We start from the raw sequence: 21,823 nt of genomic DNA on the forward strand, positions 1-21,823 counted from the left end.
ATCACTACTGTCCCATCCTTCATTCCTGGCACAGCAAAGATTTGTCCACACTGTTGATTGCCTCCGACTTTTCTTGTGCCATTATTTCTGAAACATAGTTCTGCACTGGCCAAAGGCACTATCTGTGATGGGCCTCCTTTGTCTTCGACCCACGTCAGAAGCTTTGCAAGTCTCAGCCAGAGAGGTTTGCATCCATTTTCTACTCGTTCAATAACTGGCTTGTGATGACCAGTTACTGCCACAGCTCTGCACATGCCTATGCCTGCTTCCCAGCCGTCTGGAGAACATTCTGTTCCCCAAATTCGCATCTGGCCTATTTCCTTGCAGCTTCAAACTTCTTCATCAGTCTTTCGTTGGCAGTTGAGCTTCCTGTTTATCTTTCATCTGATTCCAGCTCTCTTCATACCAGGTTGTTCATATCTTATCACATGATTTCTGGTGTGTGCTCTTTCTTTAGTCTTTTAGTTTTGAACATAATCATCTTCATCTGGGGCTGTCCATTCTGTCACCCATACCAAGGATGCTGTTCAACCCTACAACTGACCTCCTGTATGACAAGAGTGCAAGGCAAGTGAAACAATGAACAGTTAGATTTTCCCATGGCATAAGGCAGGAGTGCACATACATAGCAATCCTCCTTATAAGTCCTTTTTCCCACTTCTTTCATGTGCTGATACCACATGGTGTTCCCCAAATGTGCTGTACTTTCTAAATAATCATTTAATTCATAATCATCCTCTCTTGCACTTCTCTTATGCCTCTTCCTTGCAAGAAGCATACATGCTAACAACTCATGAAACGCATCAGTAGCCATCCTTCCTACAGGGGGAATCATAGGAACACTTGTCAATGAAATCAGTGCCTTCACATGAGCTACTGGAGTAGGAACAATCACATCAAGCCTTGCCCTTCTTACAGTGTCTAGTTCTGCAAAGGTAACTGGACTGGGAAGGATTAACGGAACTCCTTCCCTTCTGGAACCATTAAAGTACACAGTGTGGATCAATAGTAACAGAAAAACGATAATGGATACTGAACAGGCATAGATATGCACCAATACATCAGGGAGATGAAATGGAAGGTTTGATTTGGCAGAGAATATTGGGGCTTACAACTTATACCCCAGTTCAAGCAATACGACTTCAGTTGGGGCTTATTTCCCTGTCCTCTCGGGTTGAATTAAATAGAGCGATGCTCTATATCAGGATCAAATATGTACACCCTGATACGCTCCTAGCTATAATCCAAAAAGGCATAGGAGGTGGTAAAAATAAAGCACTGAATAGCTTTTGTGAAAGAATTTACCAACTATTTGATAAAATAGGTTGGTCGCCCAAATGGAAACATGGTGAAGGTGCTGTTAAGCAATCCCTTAAAAAATCTATTGAGAAGTGGAATTTGGTGGTTAGTAACGAGAAAGTGGCCAGCATTAAATCATTATGTACATATGCTAAGATGCCTTGCGAATTAAAAAAAACCTCAAAACTACCTGAAACTGCTACCATCTCAAGCTACACGTAGAATATTTATGGATATTAGATTCAATCGACTCAATGTATTAGCTATTAGAGGTGCCTGGACGGGCATCCCAACTGATAAGAGGATATGCAGATTGTGCTTGGAAGATAATTTACTTGAATATGGGAGACATGTACTTACCTGCTGCCCGAAGATGAGTAGGATATATGAAAAATATTTCGCTAAATTTGAGTTTGAGCCTGACCATACAAGAAGTGAATCCTTCTGGTTTAGATGCCTAACAGGATTTAGTAAAAATCTTATTATTGCCATAACACAGATTTGGAAGAAGGCTGATGAATATCTATGAAAATTAGAGGATGACGTTAAATTACTGACTGATCTCGATCTTGATAAGTAACCTTCAACTAATGATTAATAAGATCCGTTCCTATTATCTTGTGTTCTGGGTACAGTGTTATTTTAAGGTTGTAATGTCTATGGTAAAATGTTCTCTTCATCCATCTACTAAGATCTAGGTATCATGTTCTATGATACCATAGATGATATAGTAATATTTGTGGAATACTATATGATTATGACTAGGTGCTCTGTCTATTTCTGAGCGATGCTATACATATGAAATATGAATTTTATCTTTTTATATCTTATCTGATGGATAATATACATAAGTCTGCATATACATTTTGTGTTAGTAGTATCTTTTATACATGAATTTAAATGTGATTCTGTTCTTCTATTAATTATGAATGTGAATTATGAATTGTACTATGTGTGCTATGTGTGTTATGTGTCTAGATTGGGTCTAAATTGTTATTGGTCTTAATCTTGTGTAAAAGTTTAATAACTATATACACAAATAAAATAATAAATCAGGCTCCACCATTGATGCCTCTCCACACGACGTTGACTCTGCTCACTTTCTGGAACTGCAATGTGCTCAATAGACCACATGATTGTCTGTAATTACTTTAAAGGAAGGAAAAACTCGTTTTATTCAGGCAATCTAGTTAGATGCTCCGGTAGTTGTCGAATTTGCTCTAAGATCTCCACAAGTAATCGGCTGATTGCAGGACAAGTTATAGGATCTCGCATAAATACATAAGTGTTGGTGTTTCGCTAAACAAGATAAGGGTGTACTTGAAGCAAATTGTAAAATATCATGACAAGTAGTTTGTGGGCATCGTTGTTAGATAGGACCATCTGTGCATCTAGAAAAATGTTCAGGTAATAGTCTGATCTGCTTTATAATTGCTGCCAATAATAGTCTAATCGTCGGGGAATTTTTTAAATCTTGTTATGTTATGTTATGTTATTTTGCATTTACATAGCGCCTTATGTACCATTGGTATGGTCTCAAGGCGCTGGTAGGTTGAACGCCCTCTGGAACCGAAGTTCAAGTCAGTGGAGAGAATAGAGAGAGTCAAACGGTGTGTGTGAACACCGGATATGTGTGCAGCTGGTGTGGAATTCGTGTGATAGCTGCTTTCTAGCGGTAGATGTGGTGGTTGAGAGATCAAGAGTATGTGTTCGTTCTGGCAGGTTTTTATCCAGACCGATTCTGGCTGCGTTAGGCCTGAGGAGAACGCCTTGTCTGGAGGGTGTATGCACTCATACATTCCATGTCATCTGTCTGTGTATTCATCCGTTTCCTGTATTCATTTTCCCTCCTCTTCACTTTATTCATTTTGTCCATTTAGTTTCTTTTGTTCATTGCAGTCATTACATCCATTTCATTTATTTCAACCGCTTTACTGCTTTTGTAGAATTTATTCTTTTTCACTTCACTCCTTTGTTCTACATTACTCATTTTATTCTTATTGTCCTTTTAGTTTACACTAGAGGTTATTAGTTGTCGAATTGCTAGGATCTTGAATCTGTTTTGTTTTTTGTTTTATTGTTATTTAAGATCTAGTATTCTTGTTTAGTCGAATTGTTGTTATCCATGTTATCCTTACGTGCACATTGATCCTCTTGTCCATTACATTTATTTTGACAATTTCCTTAATTTCAGCCACTTTGCTGTTCTCGTACAACATATTCATTTTATCTACTTCGCAGGTTTGATTCCTCTTTACTCATTCTATTTTGTTTGGACAAAAGTATGTATATCAGTGCTCCAGTGGTCGAAGTGTAAAAAAAGAAGTAGAGGAACTATGTTCCCTGCTAGCCTGCCCCGCTCCTCACAAACCCCATTGCCCTGCCACCTCCCACACACAATACAAACCCCCAAACACATTTGCCTCCTGTTTAAGGGAATGTGCAGTGCAGTGCACTGAAAGTGCAAGTTTCAACGTCTTCCTACACTGTTATTTTAAAACGAAACCGTTCCGGAACGGTTTCTTTTTAAAATAAAAGTATAGGAGCTGTAAAACTTAATTTAAAAAAGTAGAGGAGCACCGCTCCCAACCGCTCCCGCTCACTTCGACCACTGCAGTGCTCCTCCCAACAAGAGCAGGATAAACTCTGAGTATAAATATGAAGACAGCAAGAAGTAGTCTATTATGGCAACATCTGACAGCACCATGGGCACCTCCAAAGAGAAACTCAGTGAGAAACGAGTCAGGGAACTGCTCCGTCTTCCAGTCGTCGAACAGAAAGTCTAAATCGGGCATTTTTCATTCACTCCAGCACTCCAAAGTCCAATGTGAACAAAATCCTGTGGCTCAAGAACAATAGCTTTCTCACTCCTTGCTCGCAGCTACAAAGAGTGTTTCAGGGGAGCCATAGTCCAAATGTACACTTTCATCTGTCTACTGGACAGTCTTTGCATCCTTCTTCCTCATCATTAATCGAGTCTGCAAATGCTGAACTTCTTCTCCTTGACTTGCTTCCAAATGTGTTGGGGGTGCGATGGTCTCTCCAGCGTATAGTTTCACATCTCCCAGGTGTATCAAAGCTCGTCTCTTTAGGGCCTTGACTGCTAACGGAGTAATGTCCTCCACAACGAAAGGGCCGCTAAATCTGGGCTTGTGTCACTTTCTCGTGAAGTTCCTTATTAGAACCTTATCTCCAGCAAACAATTTTGGAACACATAGTCTCTCAGGTTCGGCGCTGTATGGTCTTCATCTGTGTCCTGAGACCGACACCCTGTCCACTTGATTTGATCTGAAATGACAGAGAGGTGCCATCCTCCACCACTTCTACAACCGGATCGGACACCCACAACGAAAATAAAGCTTCTCCCACTAAAAATCTACAATGTGCAATGATCAACGCCAGATCTATTCCAGCACATGCCACTGAAATCCATGATTTGATCACCCACCTTGACCTTGACATCCTTGCCATCACTGAGACATGGCTTCACATTGCTGCCGGACCCATTCTGTCTTTAGCCATCCCTCCAGGATACTCCATCATCAAGCAAGACCGTCTCACCTCCGTTGGAGGTGGGGTAGCACTCATAATTAAAGACCACCTAGAGGTCGAACCCCCTCCAACATAGAAGGGAACACTGATGCCCTCTCAGTCAAAATTGCATACATGCCAACATTCTGTGACCAAAAATCTGTAGGAATCTTAAAGTTTCAAAAATAGTTAGGCGAGGAGGTAAGGATAGGAATAGGGCGCGTCAGCAGCCCATTGTCATTGAATGAGCCCGCCGCCTTGGGTGCATTCAATGACAATGAGGCGCCTGCCACGCCTTCTGCCACCACGCCAGCTTGGGGTAGCCCTTGAAAGACTCCCCCGAATTGGCGTTGGGGGGGGGCTAATGGCGCCTTTTGTGAAAGGCACCTGCGGCGGAGGGCCGCCCTTAGCCCACCGCCGTGGGCGCCTTTTAACATCAAAAGCCTGCATGCTGCGCCTTCTCCTGCTACGCCAGCTCGGGGAACCCCTTGAAAGACTCCCCCGAGCTGGCGCGGTGGGGGCTAATGGCACCTTTTGTCAAAGGCACCCACGGCGGAGGGGTGCATTTAGCCCACCGCCATGGGCGCCTTTTACATCAAAAGCCTGCATGCTGTGCCTTCTCCTGCTACGCCAGCTCGGGGAACCCCTTGAAAGACTCCCCCGAGCTGGCGTGGTGGGGGGCTAATGGCACCTTTTGTCAAAGGCACCCGCAGCGGAGGGGCGCATTTAGCCCACCGCCCTGGGTACCTTTAACATCAAAAGCCTGCATGCCGTGCCTTCTCCCACCACACCAGCTTGGGGGAGCCCTTGAAAGACTCCCCTGAGCTGGCGTGGTGGGGTGCTAATGGCGCCTTTTGTGAAAGGCACCCGCAGCGGAGGGGCACATTTAGGCCACCGCCGTGGGCGCCTTTAACATTAAAAGCCTGCATGCTGTGCCTTCTCCCACTATGCCAGCTCGGGGGAGCCCTTGAAAGACTCCCCCGAGCTGGCGTGGTGGGGTGCTAATGGCGCCTTTTGTCAAAGGCACCCACGGCGGAGGGGCGCATTTAGCCCACCGACATGGGCGCCTTTTACATCAAAAGCCTGCATGCTGCGCCTTCTCCCGCTACGCCGGCTCAGGTAAGTCCTTGAAAGACTCCCCCGAGCTGGCGTGGTGGGGGGCTAATGGCGCCTTTTGTCAAAGGCACCCATGGCGGAGGGGCACATTTAGCCCACCGCCGTGGGCGCCTTTTACATCAAAAGCCTGCATGCTGCGCCTTCTCCCACTACGCCAGCTCGGGAAAGCCCTTGAAAGACTCCCCCGAGTTGGCGTGGTGGGGGGATAATAGCGCCTTTAGTCAAAGGCACCCGCGGCGGAGGGGCGCATTTAGCCCACCGCCGTGGGTACCTTTGACATCAAAAGCCTGCATGCTGCGCCTTCTCCCGCTACGCCAGCCCGGGGAATCCCTTGAAAGACTCCCCCGAGCTGGCGTGGTGGGGGGCTAATGGCGCCTTTTGTCAAAGGCACCCGCGGCAGAGGGGCGCATTTAGCCCACCGCCGTGGGTGCCTTTGACATCAAAAGCCTGCATGCTGCGCCTTCTCCCGCTATGCCAGCTCAGGGAACCCTTGAAAGACTCCCCCGAGCTGGCGGTGGGCAAAAAAAAAAAATTGTAAAAAAAAAAATGTCTTTTTTTTTTTTTTTACAAAACAAATCGGTATTTGGTGCCAATAAATCGGTAGGCGGTAGGACTGCTTAAAAAGCGGTATCCTACCGCCTAAATCGGTAGGGTTGGCAAGTATGAGATTGCCCTCTCCCTGCCCCCTCGCAATACCTGGCGCTTTAAATCGAAGCACTACTTGATGTGGTGTTCACGGCCGAGATCCTCTCAGACATCAGGACCTTCTTTGAATGCAACCATCAGCGAGACACCACCTTTGGGGTTCGGTGGGAGGCCTTTAAAGTTTATATGAGGGCCATGGCCATCTCACGGGAGGCGGGTGTCTTAAAAACCATTCGGCATGACCTACAGCGCTCCGAGACTAAACTCAAAGATCTGGAGCGTGAATGTGCGGCAGATGCAACGCCAAGCAAAACGGTGCAGGTAAATCTTTCCCTCTATCAGTGGCTGGCATATGGAACAACCTTCCAGTTCAGTTAAGACTGGAATCTAACTATCAATGTTTTCGTAAACTATTGAAAACATACATCGTTAAATAAAGCAAAGAATCCATTCTTTTTTCTCTGCTTTTTATTATTTCAATGTCCTGTGTTACATGTTCCGCTGAGTTCTCCATTCTGTCCTGCGTGTTCATGTCTAGGCGCCCCGAAGCTTGCGAGCTACCGGCACAATATAAATAAACAAATAACAAATAAATAACAAGCTATGTGTGTGATAAAGAACTTGGCGCAACCACTTGCGGCAAGGAAATATGGGGAGGGTGAAAGACCTGGGAGAACACTGGCTAGGCTAATCCGGGCAGAGGGGGCCAGGGCCCATATAGAATGCATAAAGGATGCACAATGGGTTCCACAATGGTCCGACCGGCAAATTCTTTCAATATTTTCACACTTCTACGCTGACTTATACACTCCAATACATGAACACAAACCACATGATATTCTAGATCTGCTCGACCAAATTCCCATGACTCTAATATCCCAATCCACCCGCGAGCAACTAGACACCCCTATAACGCTCAATGAGATAGTCAAGGCCATCACTGACCTCCCTCGAGGCAAGGCCCCTGGCCCTGATGGCCTCACTTCAGAGTTCTATCAGGAACATGCCGCCATCCGAGCACCTAGATTGTTGGAGGTTTGGTCCAAGGCAGTCCGCAAATCCACCCTTCCCCCTTCAATGCGTGAAGCAATCATAACAGTTCTTGGTAAGCCCAGTGACGAATGCGGGTCCTATAGGCCCCTATCGCTTATGAACTTAGACACGAAGATACTTGCCCAGACCCTGGCCAATAGATTCCTCCCAATTATGCCGCACCTCGTACACAACGACCAAAGTGGTTTTGTACCTGGACGCTCAACGACTCTTAATATTAGGAGGATTTTCAATGTCCTTGCAAGAATAGACCAGGGCGTGGAGGCAGTTGCGGTCACACTAGACGCACAGAAGGCCTTCGATATGGTCCTGTGGTAATATATGTGGGAAGTCCTGGAGAAGATGGGGATTGGCCCAAAGATGATTCATTACATTAAGATATTATACACTTGCCCCACCGCCAGAGTCTTTGCCAGCTCTTTGACCTCACATTTCTTCGAACTGCAGAGGGGTACGTGCCAGGGCTGTCCTTTTTCCTCAATCCTCTTCTCACTGGTCATAGAGCCAATGGCAGATTGTCAGGGCACGACATTCCCGGAAGGGCATACGTCTGGCTGATCCCCTGGACAGAATATCGCTATATGCGGATGATGTCCTACTGTATGTAAGGAACCCATCTACACATCTTGACCCCATATCGAGAGACATAATCATAGTAGGCACCTTCACTGGCTTTACCATCCATTATACGAAATCCGAGATATTCCCCCTCACCAGTGCAACCCAGTGTCTGACTTGTGAATATCCCCTCCGCTGGTGACCTGACGGTATCAGATACCTGGGGGTCCAGGTAGCACTATCTAGATCTGCTTTACTCACCGATAACTATACCGCTGGTGCGACATACTTTGAATCTAAAGTTACCCGGTGGCGTGCCCTACCACACTCTTTGGCCGATAGGCTCTCATTGATGAAGATGGTCCTGGTCCCCAAGCTTCTATATATCTTTGGAAATGTGCTGATTTGGCCAGGGCAGAAATACTTTGATGAACTACATGTAATGGGCTCTCGATTCCTTTGGCGCGCTGGGGTGGTACGAAAGAAATGGCAGCATATGGCCTTGCCCTACGAGAAAAGGGGATTTGCAGCTCCTGATCTGACTATATACTGCATAGCTGGCCAAGCCCAATTTGCTATATACTAGTATAAACACCCGACTGCTCCCCCAATGTCAAGCTGGAAAAACTGGCCACGACCGGGGTCAACACTATGACCCTGATTCTTCAACATGAATACACAACTGACGCCCCAGCTGATCCCATCGCGTCCACCCTTGTGGCATGGCGACGCCTTCTTGACCATACATCCACTCCCCGCCCATACTATAAATGGCTCCCCATATGATGCTTCCCTGGGCTGGAACCTAATCATGACAAACTCCTTTCTCAACACTGGTCAGGCCTGGGGTACCAAGCACAGACTTACCTATTCCTGGAAGGACAGTTTATCACACCACAGACATGGTGTCCTGGCCATACAGGCTCGGCTCTAGAAATGTTGCAGTATTATAGACTCCGAGCAGCAGTCTGTTGCATGCGGTCATCATTCCCAGTGGAACCCCCGGATACCCCCCGAACTGCACTACATTGCCAATTCCAGCAACAGTCGGAGAATAATCTCCTCCCTATATAAAATCCTGCTGACAGTAAGGTTTCACTAAATTCCACATATCGATGCGTGCAGTATAAACTAATGAATAGCGTGTACATAGACTGACCAGATTCTCCCATGGCTGTATGCAAGTTTGTCAGAGATGCCTGGCCGAGAACGCGGACCACGCGCATATGTTTTGGACGTACGCAGAGCTCAGTACATTCTGGGATGATGTTCTTGATGCACTTTCTGAGATTTTGGGGACGGTAATTGGCCCGGACCCGATGGCATTACTTTTTGGTGTCTGGAGAGGTGATGAGATCAAGAAAATTGCTAGATTTCTAAATGTGGGAAGTATGGTGGCCAAGTAATGTATATTGCAGTGTTGGAAGCGTCCCTCCCGTCCTACCTTTAGGATGTGGCTCTCTGCCCTTGCCTGGACACAAACATGCAAATAGGAATATATTGCCTTACTACATGCGCAGTCTCGCCAGAGAAATGTTTGGACTCGCTTCTGCAGTTATCTTACCAAAGAGACTGATGACTACATGGACTCAAATGTATCCCCAACCTCATGAATAAGATGTGACCTGTGGTTGTAAATGTTTCTCCCTTACCTTATGAAGATGATATATACGAAGGCCAATACCTATGCTGTATTATTTATGTCTATAGCGATGTTTAAGTGCTCAGTGTGTGTATTTACCTGAACTCTGCCAATAAAATAAAAGTTTTAAAAAAAGAAATACATTTTAAAAAAAGCCCTCTCCCCTAACAATCCCATTTCCCTCCACCTTCTCCACCGCCCTCCAGGCCCACTATCAGGCTTCCATGACAACCTTATACACCTTCTAGGGGACAACCTAAAAACCACTTCTAAAACTATCCTCTTAGGCGATTTAAACCTTGGTCTCTACAACAAGAATGATAAACCAGCCAGTGCACTGGCACTAGCCCTACAAGAACTAGGCTTTGACCAAAAAATACTCTCGCCCATGCACTGCAAAGGTCGTACCCTCGACTGGATAGCGGCCCACAACTGTGAAATCGACATCAGCTCCATCATCCCACCCCTTGGTTTAGACCACCTTCTCATACACTTCTTCATCCCCACCGCTGCCACCTACACCAAAAGCCCCAATACGCAGTGGTCGAAGTGAGCGGGAGCGGTCGGGAGCGGTACTCCTCGTCTTTTTTAAATGACCTTTCACAGCTCCTATACTTTTATTTTAAAAAGAAACCATTGCGGAATGGTTTCGTTTTAAAATAAAAGTGTAGGAAGAAGTTGAAACTTGCACTTTCAGTGAACTGCACTGAACGTTCCCTTAAACAGCAGGTGCAAGTGTTTGAAAGTATGTATTGTGTGTGGGAGGGGACGTGGTGATGGGGTTTGTGGGGAGTGGGTGCAGGCCAGCAGGGAACATAGTTCCACTACTTCTTTTCGTACACTTCGACCACTGCCAACACGATTCCCCCAGCTATGGCGAGAAGTGCAAAAAACACCACGAAAGAGAGGATTCTACCTCACCCAAGCACCCTCAATGCCAACCCCTCCAACTCTTCCGACCCATCAGTGCTAGTGGATATTTACAAATCCACTATCAGTACCGCAATAGACATCATCAGTCCTCTCCAGAAGAAAAAAGCCAAACATTTGAAACATTCCAACAACTGGTTCTCCTCTGAACTAAAAGAGCTGCACACCCAAAAACGCTGCAAAGCGCCGAATAACTGGCAAAGCTCACCCAATACCTCCACGCTAGCCTCATATAAAAATCTTGCTGCCCAATACAAAAAAGCCATAATCACAGCTAAATCTGCGTCCTACAACAATAGAATTGCTTATTCCAACTCTGAATCCAAAGAAGTTTCACAATCTTCAAAGAACTGACCACACCAGCCGCCAAATCCCTAGAGATTGTCAAAGACCAAAACTGGTGTAACACAATACAAACTGCCCTACTAAACAAAATTGAACTTCTGCAAAAGAAAATCCAGGAACACCACAAAAATCTAACACAGCATATCAAACTAACGTCTTGCCCCAAGCAAACCACTCCCACCAGCACAGAGCCTGTGGTCACTAAAAATCCAATAACACCTTTCAAATTCAAGGAAATCACTGAACGCAAAGTTATAGATATAGTGAACAAAATTAGGCCATCTAATTGCCAAGGTGACGCCTGCCCAGCTAAACTAGTCAAAGACTGTGCAGAAACTCTTGCCCCATTTCTCAAATCCTTCATCAATGCCTCCTTCAACTCTAACTCTGTCCCAGACAGCTTAAAAGAAGCATGGATGCGCCCTCTTCTAAAAAAAAACACCTTAGACCCAGAAATTGCCAACAACCATATGCCCATTACCACCGTCCCTTTCCTGCTCAAGATACTGGACAAAGTCACCTACACGCAAATCCAGCAATATCTAGAGGAAAACCACATTTTAGGGATAAGACAGTCAGGCTTCCGTCCAGGGCACGGAACAGTGTCAGCCATACTCGATCTTAAAATTCAACTTAGTGACATCATGGACAAAGGCAAGCCGGCACTTCTCCTCCTCCTAGATCTATCCGCTGCCTTCAAACTTGTCAACCATGACATCTTAGGTATGCACCTAAAAAACAAGGCCCACTTTTCACCTGAAGCAATCGCCTGGGTGGCCTCCTTCCTAAAAGGAAGACTCATGAAAGTCTTCTCAGACACTGCCTGCACATCCCCTACCACCATTAATTGTGCGGTCCCAGAGGGGTCATGCACTGCCCCCACACTTTATAATAGTTTCACCCTCCCACTCTTTAAAGATATGGACTGTCGTGACATTGCTTTCACCAATTACGCGGACGATACCCAGGTACTACTCCTCCTATCTGTTACTTATAAACAAGATGCAGCAGCCCTATTCAAAATCTACTCTGCAATGCAGACGTGGATGGCTGCAAACAGCCTCTGCCTAAATGGGGACAGGACTGAGATCCTCTTAGTAGGCTCGACTGAAACTCTCAACAAGCTCCCTCCACAATACAAAACCTTTAACATTGACAACTCCACCATAACAGTCTCCACTGTCGTAAAAACTCTAGGAGTTTACCTCGACTCCTCACTTACCAAGACCCGACAGGTCAATGCAATAGCCTCCTCTGCCGCACTCACCACTAAGGGGATCAACGCCGTCAAGCCTTTCCTCTCTACAAAAAATTTCTTGTCGATCGCACAGAAAACCTCAACAAACTTCAAGTCACACAAAATAATGCTCTTAGGGCCGCTCTGAGCATTCCCAAATGGGAACACATCTCACAATCCAGTAAGGATGTCCATTGGCTACCAGTTAATCGCTTTAGTGCCAGGCTATTATTGAAGTCTATGTAAAAAAGACAAGTATACTCGTCCTTGGCAGTTAAAGGGTTAAAGAGCGAATACTCTTCAAATCTCGGGCCATTACTCACAGGTGACTCTCCTCTGATGCACCACCATAACTATCTGAAAGAATCACCCTTAACCCCTCCAAAAGGCCCATTAGGTCACATCTATCCAACAAGATTCACGTTCCCACATTCAAAAGAACTAAAGCAGGAGGGTCCAGCTTTCAGCATATTGTACCCAAAAGATGGAATGCACTGCCTACCTCACTAAGGAATGAAACATCCTACACCACCTTCCGCAAAAATCTGAAAACAGTACTGTTCTGCTTGTCCAAACAAAAATGTACATATATGTTGTCAAACGGTAAACCTGCTTGAACTGTAACCAAACCTACATCATAATTTACAGTTTCTTACCACTGTAAATTCCACTGCTTGTCATTGCTTACTCGATTTTACTTGTTTCATCACTGCTGACTACCCCCAAGTGAAGTGTTCTATAACAGTGCCACGATGCCCCTGTGCCGCTTGTGCGCTTTATAAATGCAAATAAATAAAGATACTAGCGGTCATACATGTTAAGTACTCACGTAACACATTTTCTAACAATTCTGCAGTTGTCTGGGCATCACTCCTAGTCCTCGATGGAGGAGTCAGAGGCGTTCTCATTTGTCTCCCTGTAATTAATTCATGGGGTGTGAGGTGGTGGTCAAAACTGGGCTGATTTCGTAATGAATATAATGCAAGGGGCAGGCAATGCAGCCCCCCCTTCTTCAGGATCAGTTTCAACTTTGCTATTCTCTCCTTCAGCAGACCGTTGAGTATCTCACATAACCTGTTTACTTGCGGGTGATAAGCAGAAGAAAACCTCTGTTTAATGTTAAGCAATAAGCTAATCTGCTCAAATACCTCATTCACAAAAGGGGGGCCATTATCTGATCTCAACACCTCACATACTCCCCATCTAGGAAATACTTCTCAGACTAAGAACTTTGCAGTGCAAGTGGCATCAGGATATATGCATGGACCAGTTTCGATCCATCTCTAAAACAGGCACGCTAGCACTATCATATTCCTATATCCATTACAAACCTGCAGCATATCAACATAATCGATATTTAAACGCTGATAAGGACTGCATTACTCCTCTGACTATTCGCAGCATGTGCCCAGCAGTAAACATTTGACATATGATGCAATTTACTACATAAAAAGCAACGTGTTCTAACAGGTTCGGTACAAACCAGTCCTCCGCAATGGTTACTGCGAGGCTCTCCCTAGTGACATGCGTACGTCAGTGTAGCTGTTCTAATGCCACCCTTAATAAGGCTACAGGCATCACTGGTTTACCAGTGCAGTCTTGTCACCACAGTGCTTCAGAAGGGGATAAAGAACACCCCCTCCGTGTCCACCGGTCTTTCTCCTCCTGTGGAGCTCCACCTTGAAGTTCCATTAATTGGGTTCACGATAAATGATTAAACCCTTCATTCATAACCAGTATTGCAACCATTTTCTCTTTCACAAAAATATGCAACTCTTTTGGCATCTTCGTCTGCGGCTTGGTTTCCATGTGAAATAAAGTCAGTACTCTTAGTATGTGCTGCACATTTAACTATTGCGATGGCTACTGGGAGTTGTAGTGCTTTAATAAGCCTGTCCAATAATGCGGCATGTTACACTAGAGTGCCCTCCAGTTGGAGGTAGCCCCTCCTTTTCTAACATGCTAACCCTGCGTGCACGGTTGACATCAGGTAGGCGGAGTCACTGTAGACCGTCACTTCCTGCCCTGCATGATTCTTGAACGCGACAATAAGTGCCACCAATTCTGCAGCCTGTGCTGAAAAATGAGACGGTAGTCTCGCACTTACTACCGCTTCAAATTCCCCATTGGCTCTGTGTCTTACCACAGCTGAGCCTGAATGCCTTTCTCCATCAGTTTGATCAATCTTAGAAGAACCATCAATAAACAGAACCTCCCCGCTGCTACAAATGTGGCAAAATTCACCATTTTACACCTCACTATTTTGATCGATGTGTTCGATATAACCACCTCATAGACAGAAGCTCTTTGAGACTTTAGTATACCCTTAGGTTTCTCCAAAACAGCAAACAAAGCAAGCTCAACAAATAACATCATGGAACACCCCATCACTATGCTTGCAGATTTATCAATGGCGAACGCAGCTGCTGCTAACGATTGTTCGCAAGGGAAGTGACCGCTCATAACTGGCTCCAAAATCCCACTGTAATATGTGATGGGTTTGTACCCCAATGAGTTCTCTGTGTGAGTACTGCTGTCATGACTGTCCCAGTGGAGTGTGAGAATAAAAATAACTACTCAGAATAATTGGGAATTCCTAAAACTGGAGCTGTGCAAATTGCCTTTTTTAGTTCATCAAACCATTCCTCCATTTCCTCAGTCCATTCAATTGTTTCCTTATTCACCTGTGCCTTTTTCAGGGCCTGCAACAAGGGTCTTGTGTATGAACTATAATCAAATACCCATGCTCTAACATAATTACATAGTCCTAAAAAAGCATTTGCTTAATCGTGTGCGGTTTCAATGTTTTCAAAATCGCCTCAGCTCTTTCAGGTGTAACTTTCTTTCCTTCATGTGAGATTAACTGTCCTATGTACAAGACCTCTTCCTGACAGTACTGCAATTTCTCTTTATCCACCTTATAACCTTTGTCTGCTAAAATAATCATTAGCTGAATTGAGTCTCGTGTGCACTCTTCTTCTGTGTATTGCAGCACACCACTTGGCAAATCAATATTGCTTAGGTCCATCTGCAGGACCCTATTGAGCATCGATGGAGACTCACAGTACCTCTGTGGCAAACGTGTACTGTTCAGCTTAGTCTGACGGAACCTGAATGACGTAAGATCTTGGGAATCTTTTTCCATCGGGATTGAGTAAAACGCATTAAGTCAATCACCATAAAATATTGCGCTTTTGGGGGAATGCTGCCCAAAACCGTTGCAGGATTCGGAACTAGAGGAAACTCTAATCTGGTTTATCGTTCTCATATCCTGAATTAAACGCCATGACCCACCCTTCAATTTTTTTCACCATATGCACTGCGTTATTACATGGTGACTCTGACATGACTAAGATACCTTGTTCCATCATAGCCGATGTAGTCTTGAAAATACCCTTGTCTGCCTCTCGAGACATGGGATACTGCCTTGCTCGAGGTAAAATTGCTCCTTGTTTCAACTTAATTTTAACTTCTCCAACCCCTTTTAACAGGCCTACGTCATAAGAGCCCGTAGTCCATAAGGAAATTGGTACTCTCTCCATATCCTCATCAAAAAATGAGGGACGCTGCCGTACTATCAACATCTTCTGTGGAACCTCTCGTCTTTCTGTTCTGATCCAATACGTAATGCTTATTTCGAACACTACTTCGTCATCTGACGGGCTGGCTTTAAACATATCCTCGTCGGTGACGTCAGTCAATCCAAATCCTTCCCCAATTCCAATCACTGTTCTCCATGGCCTGCTGTCATGACACCGACAAAAAGGCCTAATGATGTATTTCCACGTGGTATCAGCAGAAGTGAGACTCCCAGCATAGGTTTGACATGGTTATTAGCCTGGCGTGCTTGGGGAGGTGGTTAGATTGGGTCTTGGTGCAGTTTACCCTATTAATTTGGCAATGACTTCCCGGAGTCCTAAAATGGCGGCCCAGTGGGCTGAGGACTTATTTCCTGTGGCATGCCATGCCTCAAGCGTGGCTGCTTATATAAGCCACACCCGTTGCAAAGCCCGTGCTTTGCGTCGTTCTGCTGTTGCAGGGAAAACCCTTACCGCGGTCATATGATTCAGATTTCAGTTTCCCTCCGAGTTACACTCTGTTTTAGTGTTTTATCAAAAGACATTGTTCGGAGCCCAAACTACCTCTGAGGATTTATGAATCGCTCTCCGATTTTATGAAAGCTTCTGTTCCGATACTTACCAGCAGGGCGGCCGCTTTGCCACAGGGCTGTGTTCCACTCCCATGTGAGCTCAGCCGCCCTTCCTCGTTCTCTACAGCGGCTGTCCCGAATTCACGCTGACACTTTCTGAAAAGAAGAGGAAAGGTATTTAAGAGTTAGTGTAGCTACGATTGTTGCCAGAACAATAATAAAAAAGGAAAAAACGAAAAGACATTTCAAGAATCAGTTTTCTACAACAAATTGTTTAATATCACGTGGCACATTGCTGCCCATTTCATGTAGAGGTGCTAATCGCCAAAGTTTTCATATAGCACGCAGAGCCGCCGGATACATGTGTAGTCCTCTTACGGCACCATTCTTAATCCCACACGTTTGTTTCCCTTTACGTTGTGCTGCGGTCCTCCGCAGTTACTGATATACAAGTACTGCATTCCGAATTCCTGCTCTCGTCCGCACGTTCCCCGTAAACAGGAAAGGTTCAAAATCAAACACAGTTTCTAAATTCAATTCATGAAAATATCACACGTGCCAGCACCACAGGAAAATACCCACTATCCTCTTAGTCCAGCCAGAACAGTCTACAATAAATCCACTAGAGAAGTAGCTACGGTGTTTTCAAGTTTTTGAACCTTGCCACCATTTAAGAATACTCACTTAGAATCTATGCATTGACACAGCGCCAGCACATTCTTCAGAACATGCGCCCCTGCTCATCCGCAGGATGGAGAGTTCAGTAAAAATATACACCAGGTGGGCACAAAATAAACTTCACGCCAGTGTTCTAGTTAACCGTTGTTGCAGAACTGTTAAGGGTAAAAGGAACTCTAAAAGGGGGTCTAATAGGAATCTAATGTGAGTCTCCTTTATCCACAGTACGGTTACTCGCCTTACATCCAGAGGAGATTGCTAAGGAAATCAGGGGTGGAGGACTGTTTTGTGTGGCGCTTCTGCAGAGATCAGGTAAGCGTTACAGAACGCAAAGCCATACTGAAACAACTCTACCTGAGCGTCATGGTAACCCCTGAGATGGATCAATTAATGCAGTTGGTGGGAGAACTACGGGCCGAGGTTCACTCAGCTCGGTCAGAGACTAACGCTCTACGGAGAGAACTGGTTGTTAACAGGGATCAGACCGAAGAATTGGCCGGGTCGCTCTTACAGGCTCAAGCAGGGCATGCTCCTCTTCCGGGGGGTAGACCACCAACTCCACCAGTGGCTCCAGTTCAAGTGCAATATTCCGTTGGCACCGCCTGAAAGGTTCACAGGGATCCGAAAAGATTACACTTTCTCTGCAGACCAGGGTTTTTTCCCTCTGACCAATCAAAAGTTGAATTTGTGCTTTCTTATCTTGGGGGCTATGCTGCGGATTGGTCGATCCCGTTAGTGAATAGGCACGACCCGTTGTTATGAAATTTTCAAAGCTTCCAACAAGAAATGGAAAAACAATTTGCGCGTCATGCTCAAGGACAAGCACTGGATAGCGAGTTATTGTCGCTTCGACAAGGCAATCAGGACCTGTTAGCATATGTTGCCACTTTCAATAGGTTGGTTGCAGAAACTAATTGGCATGCCAACAAGAGAACAACCCTATTTTATTGAGGGTTACAGAGCGAGCTAGAGGACATTTTGGCCCAGGTGGTAAATCCGCTGGAGTGATGTGCTGAATTGACTTAACCATTCAATTGGATCATCGTTTGCAAGAACGTCGAGCTGATCGTGCGTGCTCCGAAAATAGAACTTATTATGTTCGCCCAAGGGACAATCCAGTGCGACCCACTTCTTAAAGTCATCCAGAGCCTATGCAGTTAGGCAGAGTCAGGGGGCCTATCTCTAAAGCTGAGAGGGAGAATAGACGGCAATAGCAACTATGTCTCTATTGTGGCAAGGTGGGCCATTTTCTACGGGACTTGCCAATGAAACCCCCTCGGAAGCCAGTGGGAGGAGTGAACAAAACTGAAGCCAGTCGGAGTCTGGAAAACTCCAGCGTCCAACAAGTTTAGAGGTCAGCTTGTCGAGCACAGAAATGGTTTCTCTGACCTCACACTTTGAGATTCCGAATTTGCCAGGAGCAACTCGCTTGAATGCAAGCCTTTCAGGCCTATATCGATAGCGGGGCCATAGGTAATTATATGGATTTCGATCTGGCCAGAAAGATTGGTTTTCCAATGGTTTCTATGTCAGTGGCCGAGAATGTTATGGCAGTAGAAGGCACTCAATTAGTGTTGGGTCCCATGACACTATGTACTGACCCACTCATTTTGTTATGCCATGATGGACACAAGGAGAGGATCTCTTTCGACCTTATCAGTGCCCCACAGTTTCAGATAATTCTGGGTATAGCATGGTTGGAAGCACATAACCCGCTCATTGATTGGCGTGCTCAAACACTGACCTTTCCTCCTGAGTGCCAGGATTCCTGTTATGAAGTGGAGGAGATCCCGGGGAAGTTGGTGCGGACCATTCATTAATGTGGAACAACATTTGGGTGGATCTGCATGTTACCTCCAGAAAACCAGGAGTTCCAGGATGTGTTCGAGAAGGAACAGGCAGATGTGCTACCACCACACCCGCCATATGATTGCCAGATTGATCTTGTTCCGGGGTCCCAAATTCTGTGTAGCCAAATCTATGCCCTGACAGAGCAAGAGAATGTTTACCTCAAGGTGTATCTAGATCAGTACCTGGCTAATGGTTTCATCAGGCCGTCAAAGTCACTCGCAGCCTCTCCCCTCTTCTTTGTGCCCAAGAAGGAAGGAGATTTGCAGACCTGTATAGACTACCGCTCTTTAAATCAAATTACAGTGAAGAACCAGTACCTGCTTCCCCTCATTCCGGTCTTATTGGACCAAGTTAAGCAGGCACAGATTTTCACAAAGCTTTACCCTAGAGGAGCTTACCATTTGGTGCGCATTAAAGAGGGAAATGAGTGGAAGACAGCTTTTCACACTAGGTATGGCCTCTATGAGTATCAAGTGATGCCCTTTGGGCTGTGCAATGCACCTGCAGCCTTCCAATGTTTCATGAATGACGTGCTGCGTGAACTATTGTATGTCTGTGCAGTAGTTTATATTGATGATATTCCAATTTTTTCAGCTACTGTTCAAGAACACATTCGGCATGTGCGGTCCGTCCTCAGGAGATTGAAGGCTAACCATCTGTATGTCAAGCTAGAAACATTTTCTTTACATGTTACAGAGGTGGAATTGCTCACTGCTCACTGCTGAGACTGAGACCTGCATTGGATTCGGCTCCACAACGGCCCGGAGGACGTCTTTGAGAGTTACACTCTCTAGTGTCTGCCTTAGAAAAGAAGAAAGGACTACACTACACTGACCAACTCCTCCCCTTTTTTGTGACCACGCCTTTCCAATTCCTTCATCTGCCTCTGAGCCTGCGCACCCGCGCTGCGCACCGGTGCAAGTACTTTAAGTACCAGTTATTATTCTTTTCTGATTCTATTAGTAAGTGAATTGGGTTTTTTTTTTTTTTGTTTGTGGTTTCAACAGTATCAAATGCGAAGGTAGTCATTGAAAATTGTCTATTGCTCAGTGCTGATTGCACTTTGACTTTTGCTCTCGCGTTGAGAGGTGTGACATATTCAAGTATAGCTGTTGCTCGGTGGGGCCCTTGCTCACCTTAGCTCACCTTAAGTGTATCTTTCTTCACCATGCTTCCATACACAGCATAGAAGCTTACCACAAACATGCCAACTATTGCTCCACTGGTGTTGATGTCACAGACCCAATCTTCATCACCAAAGACAGCAGATTCTATAGTGGCACCCCAAACATTTTTTACTGCTATGTCTGTCACCCCTGCAAACCTGCCTAAACAAACCCGTTTTCCATTTGAAGAGATACATGGTGGTATAAGTATCACACCTTTAGAGTCTTCTGTTGTTGTCCCTTCAAGTATGACTTCTACTTCTTCTCCTCTCACAGTTGGCAAAATCAGTTCCTCGCAGCGTACACCATTGAGGTGCTCTAATCCTTGCCCAATTTCTGATCGAACTATGATTGAATCTATCAAGTCCTGTCATAAAGTATACGATGCGAACATGTCTATTTCTCCCATTGCTTTCCCACTCTTATTGTCTGATCCTCAAGTCATATCCATTCATGAAAGTTTATTTACACGAACAGTGAGGCGCAACGTATCAGCAGTGTCCCTGATGACTCTACTGTTCCGCCCTCAGACATTGCTCTTTCTTTTCTCAACTCGTTTGCTCTACCAACACCGCGCCCTCTCAAACCACAGCTGCTCAACAATGCTGCTCAAGCCATATCAATGATTCAACCCACATTAATAGCCATTAACACAGCAGTGTATAGTCTGTGTAAACTCTTCGAATCCCTGGATACCAAAGTGGCTCGCCAATCAACCCAATTCGAAGATCTGATGCAGTGGCTCTCGATGCAACAGCTCACCAAAACTGAGGTCCACAAAGACAAGTTAGACCAGTCAGTGGTTATGTTGCCCAGCCCGTCGATTCTTCGTGATGTTACTTCACTCATTTTACCAACCTCCACTGATCCAGTGAAAGAAGCACCTTCACGCCCACTGATACCCTGTCCCTTGCCCTTAATTCAAGGCATTATTGGCCGAGACCCGGTGCCTGAGAATCATGATTCCATTCCAATCCTGATTCCAAAAATGAAAACTGGGGTTTTAGAGGGTATAATTGTACCATCCAACGGTGTTTCGATGGACACACAAGGACTGAGCGATTTAACATGTCCAACAGTTGAGAAACCAAAAAAGAAAAATAATAAAAAACAAACCTTTATTCCAATAAAAAAAACGAAAAACATGATTGGAATTAAGCATCCAAAGAGCACCTTGTCTGCCTTTTTTAAAGCCCTTAGTAAAAAGAAAACAACTATAGCTAACTGTGAGTCGGGTGATATGGAAACTGTTGCTCCTATACATCCTGCAGGGCCTGATGCGGCAGGTACTCCTCTAGTTTCTCCCAATTTTGGCTTGACCCGGGATCCCCCGTCTGTGCCCCGGTCCCCTTTAACACAACTGGTACAAGCTTTAAGTGAGTTTCAGAAAACACCTACACCATTTCTAATTTCAGACAAAAGTACCACTGTTCAAAATCTTCTCCCCCCACGTTCAGTGCAAACACAGATATCACTCAAATCATCAATTAAAAGCAGTGCTGGTTCGCTCCCTGTGAAGTTATGTCCTCAGAAACTTCCCGCCCCTGCTCAAGTTCCCTGTGATTTTGTAAGTCAACCCAAGATGGTCACGTTTGCGCCTATGCCCAGTGACACACATACTA

The sequence above is a fragment of the Ambystoma mexicanum genome, chromosome 5q, assembly GCF_040938575.1.
Source record: "Ambystoma mexicanum isolate Mex_15411 chromosome 5q, UKY_AmexF1_1, whole genome shotgun sequence".
Taxonomy (NCBI): domain Eukaryota; kingdom Metazoa; phylum Chordata; class Amphibia; order Caudata; family Ambystomatidae; genus Ambystoma; species Ambystoma mexicanum.